Below are 8,457 nucleotides of genomic sequence, written 5' to 3' on the forward strand. Positions count from 1 at the left end.
TGTCAGCACCCCTGAACCACAGGAGCCTTGAGGGAGCTTTGCACTTCCCCAGATGAGCACATCTTACCAGCTGACACCTGGCTTACAATGAGACTCCATGGTCCCTTCAAGCTAGGACTGTGTGTGCCTTTAATATCCTGTGAAAAGACCAGACACAGGTCAGCCAGCTGGTCCCCCAGATCCTGGATAAGCAGACAGAGGAGGCTGCGCTGCATTCTGTGTGTTTTCAGAACCACGATGCCCATCACCCCACTGATGTGGATTGCCCTGGAGTTTGCCAAGGCTCAGCCATCATTCCACATGGATGCACCAGAGAAGTGAGGGCGATTGGAACCTTGGTGTGGACTCAATATCTACCTCACTAAAAAAGAGAGCGCTTACTCCCTTTGGTCTCCACTGCTTCCTGAGTCAGGCCTTCAGGCAGCTCCTTTCGGGAACTTCCCAGTTACCTGAGCCAATTTATCTCTTTTAGCCTTGGCCACTGGGGTTGGGTTTTTGTGTCATTTGGCAAAGGAAAGAGTGTCACTTTATGGAAACCAGAGTGAGTCATCCAATCACCCTCCCAATTTTACACATAAGGAGACTGAGGCTCTTCTATCTTGTTACACTGCTGACAGATCAGTCTCCATGTTTTCTCCCAGCCAATGAAAAAAAGACAACGCCCACACTGCAGGGGTCACTTTGTGGTCACACACACCTGGGAAGCATGTTCTTTATTCTGAGCAGCCAGGTTCCCCGTTACTATGGGAGAAGTGGAGAGGAATGCTAGGGCCCAGGGGCACCCAAAGTCCTGTCATAGCCCACTGCCTCACCCTATTCCCCCACAGGACACCGAGGGGTGGAGACAGTCTGACCCCAACCCACATCACTGTGACAGGCATGCTTGTCACATTGACCTTGCCAGGCCATCCCCTGTAGGATGACACTTCCCTCAGGGATGATCAAGCCTTTTGCAAACCAAAGGGAAGGCAATGAGCCCAGAGGGTGACCGGCACCCTACAAGACCTCAGTAACCCCCTCTACAACTCCCAGGGAGCCCCGGGGTCTCCCCTCAATCCACCTGCCTCCTCCCACACCTGAGAGGGATGCTGAATCATGGGGACCCTGGGGGTGGTCCCCCTACATGCACATGTGGAAACTCCACCCTTGGAACAAAAATGCTAATTATAACCTCAAGTATGCAGTCTGCTACCTGCTAAAAATAAGCTGTCTGGTGTTCTCGCCTCCACAGGTGCAGCGAGTTTAGGAAAATAATCTGTTTTTAGCACTGTTGTGAGGACGGCATCCCAGACAGGGAGTCGTCTGTCTGCAAGAACATGTCTTCAGAACAGGGGCCGGGGGCCCATCAGCAGAGGCCCCAAACCCACAGCCTCACAGGGATGTTGATTCATCATTGACATGGCCGAGCATTAGCCCAGCTGCCCTGAGTGTGGAACCCCAGATCGATGCTGTCACTCACACACAAGTTGTTGTTTTAAGTGCTGAGGATTCAGCTCTGACTCACAGTGACCCTATATAGGGTTTCTGAGGAGCCACTTGCTATGCTTGAGCCCATTGCTGCTCCCACTGTGCCAATCCATTTTATTGGGGGTCTTCCTCTTTTTTGCTGACCCTTTACCAAGTATGATGTCCTTCTCCAAGGACTGATCCCTCCTGATAATACGTCCGAAGTATGAGAGACAGTGATTTTTGACAACTTCCAATTTTCCTAGATTTTTATTTCAGGCATTCCATGTTCTAGTTATTAATGGATGTTTACTGCTATTTGTCCTCATTTTGAGTCGTGCCCCATTAGCAAATGAAGGTCCCAAAATCTTTACTCCATTCACTTCATCATGGTCCTCTCTACTTTAAGGAAGCAGCTCTTACCCAGTCATTTAACACCTAAAGCACTGTTGTTATCTGAGAGTGTTTCATTGTTATTCAAAAGGTTTTCAGTGGCTAATAATTCAGAAGTCAGCTGCCTTTCCTTTTTCTGAGTCTGTCTTAGTCTGGAAGCTCAGCTGAAACCTGTTCACCATGGGTGACCCTGCCGGCATTCAAAATATTGGTGGCAGAGCTTCCAGCTTCACAGCAACACGCAAGCCACCACGGTGTGACAAACTGATGGATGAATAATGGAAATCTGTAATAGTTCTACTGATTGTCACATGTGCTGTGGCCATCAGAGTAAAGACTACATTTCCCAGACTCCCTTGCATCTAGGCATGGCCATGAGACCCAGTCTGTTATTGTTAAGTGCTGTTCAGTGGATTCTGACTCATAGCAACCCTGTGTAGGGTTTCCAAGGGGTGGTTGGTGGGTTTGAACTTCCAACCTTGTGGTTAGCAGTCCAGTGCTTACCTTACAGCGCCACAGTGCACTACACGATTTCATGGATGTGCCTTTAAAGAGATAGGGTACTGCTTTCTTTGCTTTTTGTGTCTTCCTCTTGTCTGGAATATCAATGTGATGATTGGAGCTCCAGCAGCCGTTCTGGATCATGAGAGAGCTCCTGTTTGGGGCCTGCATTCCAGCTGGTTGCTGAGCCATCACGCTTGCTTGGATTTTCTAGACTGGCTTATATGGGAGAGAGAAATACAAGGATAACTCTAAAAGTGTTGCTACAAAATCATAGAACATTTATTAAACAAAAATATCAAGAGATGAAGCTATTATTTCACAATAGTTCTTCCATTTAGGTCTAGACAGTTCTGAATAGAGAGTTTCCCTCTCTCTAACCCTTTCCCCCAAAGAATCCTGTGCTTCTTTATTTACACCACATGAAAACTGCAGATTTGGCATCTTGAAAGACTCATATCATGTTCCTTGTCAATGTTCTTTCTGTCTAGCAGACAAAAAGAAATACGAAGGGCCAAGATCAGAGCTGGAAAGGAGATGGAGTAAGGACTCCCAATGGATTTCTCCTAGGATAGCTCTTGTTCGCCTCGAAGAATGAACAGCCACATTGTCATGATGGGGAAAATTCCTCTGTACAACTTTCCTTGCCTATTTATCACCAATTAAATTTTCAATGTTCTTTAAAACTTCTTCATAGGAAGCCTTTGTGATCATCCTGTGTCTTTCAAGATTTTCTATCAAGATTACCCCTTGGGAATCACAAAAATTAGGTACCATAACCTTCTGAGCTGACCTCTCTGCCTTGAATTTAACTTCCAAGATCCCCTTGGAAGCCTCTGTTTTGATTAGACTTTGTTCTCTGGATTATACTGGTAAACCTAAGACTCTTCCCAAGATTCATTCTATAAAATCATCTCTATTAGTTTCAATGTTGTTTTAAAGGCTGATGAAAACAACAGCTCTTTGGGCTAGCTGATCTTCATGCAACAATTCTGGCATTCACTAAGCTGAAAGCTTGCCAAAGTCAAGATGTTCACTTAAAATTGAGAATGCCAAATGACATGAGACCCCAACTTCAGCTGCTACACCAGTGCTAATCCTATGGTCCTCTTCCTGTTTCTAGACTTCAGCCACAATTTTTTCATTCATCAAGGTTGATGGTCTTCCCTCTCTTGGCTTATCTTTGAGGTCTTCCTACCTTAAAATGCTTAACCCATCTAAAACACTGTTGTTTCAAGCTTGACAGTATCCACATAAACTTGTCATAACACTTCAATGATTTGGGAAGATGTCCACGTGAATTTTATTTACAATTTGGTATTAGCCCTGACTTCAAAATCCTTTTTCCCATAGCACTTTATTTTTTGAAGGCCCTCAAATGAGACTAAGACCAGTGTTTTCCTGAAAGAACTTATCTGCATCCACTGATCACGGAGAATGGTTAAACATATTGTGTTTGGAACAAACCATGTATGTATTAACTGCAACCCTGGTTGTTGTTGTTGTTGTTATGTGCTGTGAAGTCGGTTCCAACTCATAGTGACCCTGTATAGGGTTTTCGAGGCTGTAAATCTTTACAGGAGCAAAATGCCTCATCTTTCTCCTGCGGAACAGCCGGTAGTTTCAAACTGCTGACCTTGTGGTTCGCAGCCTGATTTGTAAGCACTACGCTACCAGAGCTTCTGGTAGTGAGACTTTTTAGCTTGCCCTCATACAGTGGTCACAGACACAGTTGTGGCAGCTTGATGATGAAATGCTGAGTGTAGTTCTCAGGGAAGGAGTTTGGCAGCCACGTGTTAGCTACTCAACTGTGTGCCTCTTTAACAGCTTGCTGCAAAACCTACACTGAACGCTAGTTTTGCTTTGCATCTTTTCTCATAGAAATGAAAAACCTTTTCATTTTCCTTTCAGTTAGCAAAAACAGGAACTAATGTAGGTCTTTCGTAAAATGTTGTTGCTGTACTTAGGTGCCATCGAGTCATTTCTACTCTTAGCAACCCTGTTTAGGGTTTCCAAGGAGCAGCTGGTGAACCTTGGGTCAAGTATTTATAGCACCATGCCAGGAAGTGGCATAAAAATAACTTTCAAATAGTGGGGGATATCTGCACTAAGGGAGCATGGTGGAGCCATATGATGAACACCGGACTGTGAACTACAAGGTATGTGGTCCTAGCCCACCAGCCACTCTGTGGGAGAAAGATGAGGCTTTTTGCTCTAGTGAAGATTTAAAGTCTCTGAAACTCTATACAGAGTCGCTATGGGTTGGAACCATCTGGAAGGCACATAACAAGAACTCTGCTCTAATGAAAGGCATCAGAGTTATTGAGGATAGCATTGGTGCCTGAGTGGCCCTGTTGCAGACCGTGCAGACCTGGTCAGGAGTTCGAGGCCCTGTGGGCCCGAGTGTTGCAGACCATACAGGCCGCAGGCTCTGAGGAACAAACTCTAGCCATGAGTAGTCATAGCAAACTGTTTTTGCATCTTAGTATCCAGCTATGTTTATTATTAATTCCATACATGAGCCCTTAATATCCACAGATAAATGTGATATTTTCCTAAAAGCCAAAATGGTAAAATTCCAAATAGGCAAAGTTCTTCCCTCAGAGAATTCATTCAAAGTAAATTAGGTGGCTCCCCGGTCTCTGTTCTAAGAACAAAAGGACTGCCGTCTTAAAGTGTTTCCAGGTGCAGCCTATTCACCCAGGTGCCTCTTTTCCTGAAGAGCCTGGGCTGGGCAGCCGACACAATGAGAATCCTCCCATTCCTCCTTTTTCTTCCCCCATTTGAGGCTAGGTGCTAAAAGGTATGTTAATTAAGCTTGAGAAACCTAGTTGTGGTTGTGAGATTCGAACCTGCGAAGTACTATGTAAAGCTGCCTGAAAGCTGCCTGAATGTCTGGAAAATTACGTATGTTAGCTGTACCTTGGCTTAGTCCCGCCCAGCTTTGTGTAAAAGACCTCCCCTAAATAAAACGGAGGCGCAGGCCCACCTAGGTGGGCATTATGACTGGCAAGGCGTGCGTTACAACATGCAGGGGGCTCAGTTCAGCATTGCAACCATACCGCCTGCTTAGCTAAGATGTTTACTATGCAAGATATTACGGCCTTCATGGCTGAGATGTTTGCAATGCAGGATCTGCCTGATGCCAGTCCCGCATCCACTCTGGTTTCGGGGTGTCTCTTTGTCTCTCTTGTTGTGTCTTTGTTTCTTCTCTTTTGCTATCCTTATTGCCGCCAGATATCTCCACCTCATGAACCAAACATCTATGTCGAGGCGGGTCCCGGCATGGCCCCAGCCATCACTTGTTCACCAAACTCCAAGGGGTGTGTTCGTGATCTGCATTTATGGTGAGTCTCAATTAGCACATTCCTCTTACTCCTGAGCATTATGACGAGCACACTGCTTTGGATGTTGCTGGTGGTGATGCCAACGAGTCCATTCTGACTTCCAGTGACCCTGTGTAACAGAATAGAACTGCCTCAGTGTAGGCTGTAATCTTTCAGGGCATGGGTATACTCAAACTACCAGTCTTTAGGTTAGCAGCCAAGTGCTTAGCCACCAGCTTTGGATAATGTAAGGCAAATCAGGGATCAAAGCCTTCTTGTCCCTCCATCCCTGTCTGTGGGACCCCAGGTAAGTTCTTCTCCCTCTCTGAGCCTCAGTTTCCTCACCTCTAAAATGGGTAGGAATCAGCATTGCTGGCTTGACCACCATACAAACCAGGAGGGGTCTTTGATCCCAAAAAATCTAGGGCCCCCCAGCAGCACACACCTAAGCCAAACTCAAGTCAGTTTCAACCCACAGTGGTCCCATGTATGACAGTTGAACTGCTGTCCAATGAAGTGTTCTTGGCTGTAATCTTTATTAAAGCAGACAGTCAGGCATCACTAGGTGGGTGTGAACCACCAACCTTCCGGTTGTAGTCATGTGCAAACCATGTGTGTCACTCAGGGGCCCTTCTGATATCACAACAACAGTTGGAAAAGCAGAAAGTCTGGTGATATAGGTTAGTTGCTGGATCAGCCCACCCTGGCAGCCTCTCCTGGCTGGACACTGTCATGAGAAATAACAAATTTCCTTATGTTCTAAGCCAGATTCGTTCCATGATTCTGCTACTTGCAGCCAAAAGCCAGTTGATTGACATACCACCATCCCTTATCTGCCCACCACCACCCCTAGTCACAGTGATCCTTCCCATTACTGAACCTCTAACGGGACCTCTTGCTGCATCATGTCCTCATTTATTTAGGGGCCAACAATGACCAGGCTCTGATTCCTCCTTATCCCAGGGTCCCAAGATTAGTAGGTCTTGTGTATGTTCTAGGACACAAATAAATAGAAGTTTTTACTGCAGTTGCTTTCAAAAAACTTTTTCTTAAGAAACACATTATTGGGATATAAACTGCTTTGTTAGACAACACTGCGGTACTCCGATGCCAATAAAGACAGGTTTTCAAGATGTTTTATTTTATTGGGACAAACTACACATCCATAAAAGCCTCATCCATCTTTTTCCCAGTTGATGGTATTTGAAGACTCAGTCATTTTATTCCCGCAATTGATACTGCTTTTTAAAATTCAAATGCCCTCTAACAGATGTAGCTTTCTCCCACAAGCCCATCTGCACAGGTGGCAGCCAAGCTAAGTCTCCTCCTGGGCCCAGGGCACTCCGGTGCTGATGGAATGCTCATCCATTTATCCTTTAACTATGAGGCTGCTAGGCCTTGTCACGGAACTTCATGCAACACAAGAAAATCCATGCTGAGTCTTTAAAAGAGAAAATTAACTACCCTGGGTAACTTCAATCTTGTTGGATACCCCAGAATTGATGGGATTCATAGTGACCTGGGGTGGTGCTGTGGGTTAATGCGCCAGACTGCAAAGCCGTTTGAACTGCAAGGTCAGCGGTTCAAGCTCACCAGCTGCTCCTTGAAAACCCTATACAGTGTCGCTATAGGTCAGAACCGACTCGACAGCACTTCACAACAACAACAACATAGTCACCCCATGTGACTAAGTAGACCTGCCCCACAGGGTTTCTTAGGCTGTCATCTTCACAGGAGCAGACCACCAGGTGTTTCCTCCCATGGTGCCACAAGGTGGGTTGGAAGCATCAACCTTTCAGTTGCCAGCCAAGTGTGTAACTGGTGTGCCACCAGCTTCAGAGATGGGATACAGGGGAGAAAGTGGTGGCTTGGTTTTAAATCAAAGGTTAGTGTTCCAGGACCCTCCATGCCCAGGGACCCAGGACAGGGAGCCCTCAGCATCAGGGTCATCCAGAGCCACACTCTGCAGACTTCCCATGCTCCTTGTCTTTGGTGCATGCTGACCACACCCACGGTTGTTGATAGCAGCCATGGGGTTGGCCCGACTCACAGCTACCGCAGGGGTTTTTCATTGGCTGATTTCCTGTAGATCACAAGTCTTTAGTCCATCTTGATCTGGAAGTTCTGCTGAAGCCGGCTGAGTATCCCTTCAACACTGGATGGTGCCTGCACATGAGGAGGACTGGCCAGAAATGGAACCCAGGGCTCCCACAGGGAGTTAGATGGCAACTCCCTCCTTAATCAAGGTCTTGAACAGAATCTTGGAGTCATCTTGATGGTTCTCTTCCTCTATTCCCTGACATCCAATCCATCAACAAATCGTGTTGACTTGACCTTCAGTATGACCAGAATCCTGTCATCCCACCATGAATACTGTCGTTCCAGCATTCTCTGGCACTTCCCTCCTACTGACTGACTCCTTGCCCACTGTAGAGTCCACCCTCCACACAGCCAGAGGGAAACTCTCAAAGATGGTGTCAGAATCACACAAAGAGCTCTGTCCAAAACCCTTACAGCTCATCTCTCTCAAAACATAATCCAAGTTCTTTTGCTTGCCCAGGAAACATCAAGGCAAGTGTTCGGGTCCCCTCAGTGCAAACCCCCTTCCAATACTAAGACTCAATGGGAATACATGCTGCGATTGGTGACCATGCTCCACACCAATAAGGGGAAGTGAGGGAAAAACAGCAATGAAGCGGTGAGCTAAGCCCTACAACGTTCAATAGACTTCTGTGAACCCGGGTGAAGACCTGGTTGGCCAGCAGTGTGGCAAGACCTGGGGACTCTTGGG

This window comes from Chrysochloris asiatica, unplaced genomic scaffold (genome assembly GCF_000296735.1).
Source record: "Chrysochloris asiatica unplaced genomic scaffold, ChrAsi1.0 scaffold00023, whole genome shotgun sequence".
Classification (NCBI taxonomy): domain Eukaryota; kingdom Metazoa; phylum Chordata; class Mammalia; order Afrosoricida; family Chrysochloridae; genus Chrysochloris; species Chrysochloris asiatica.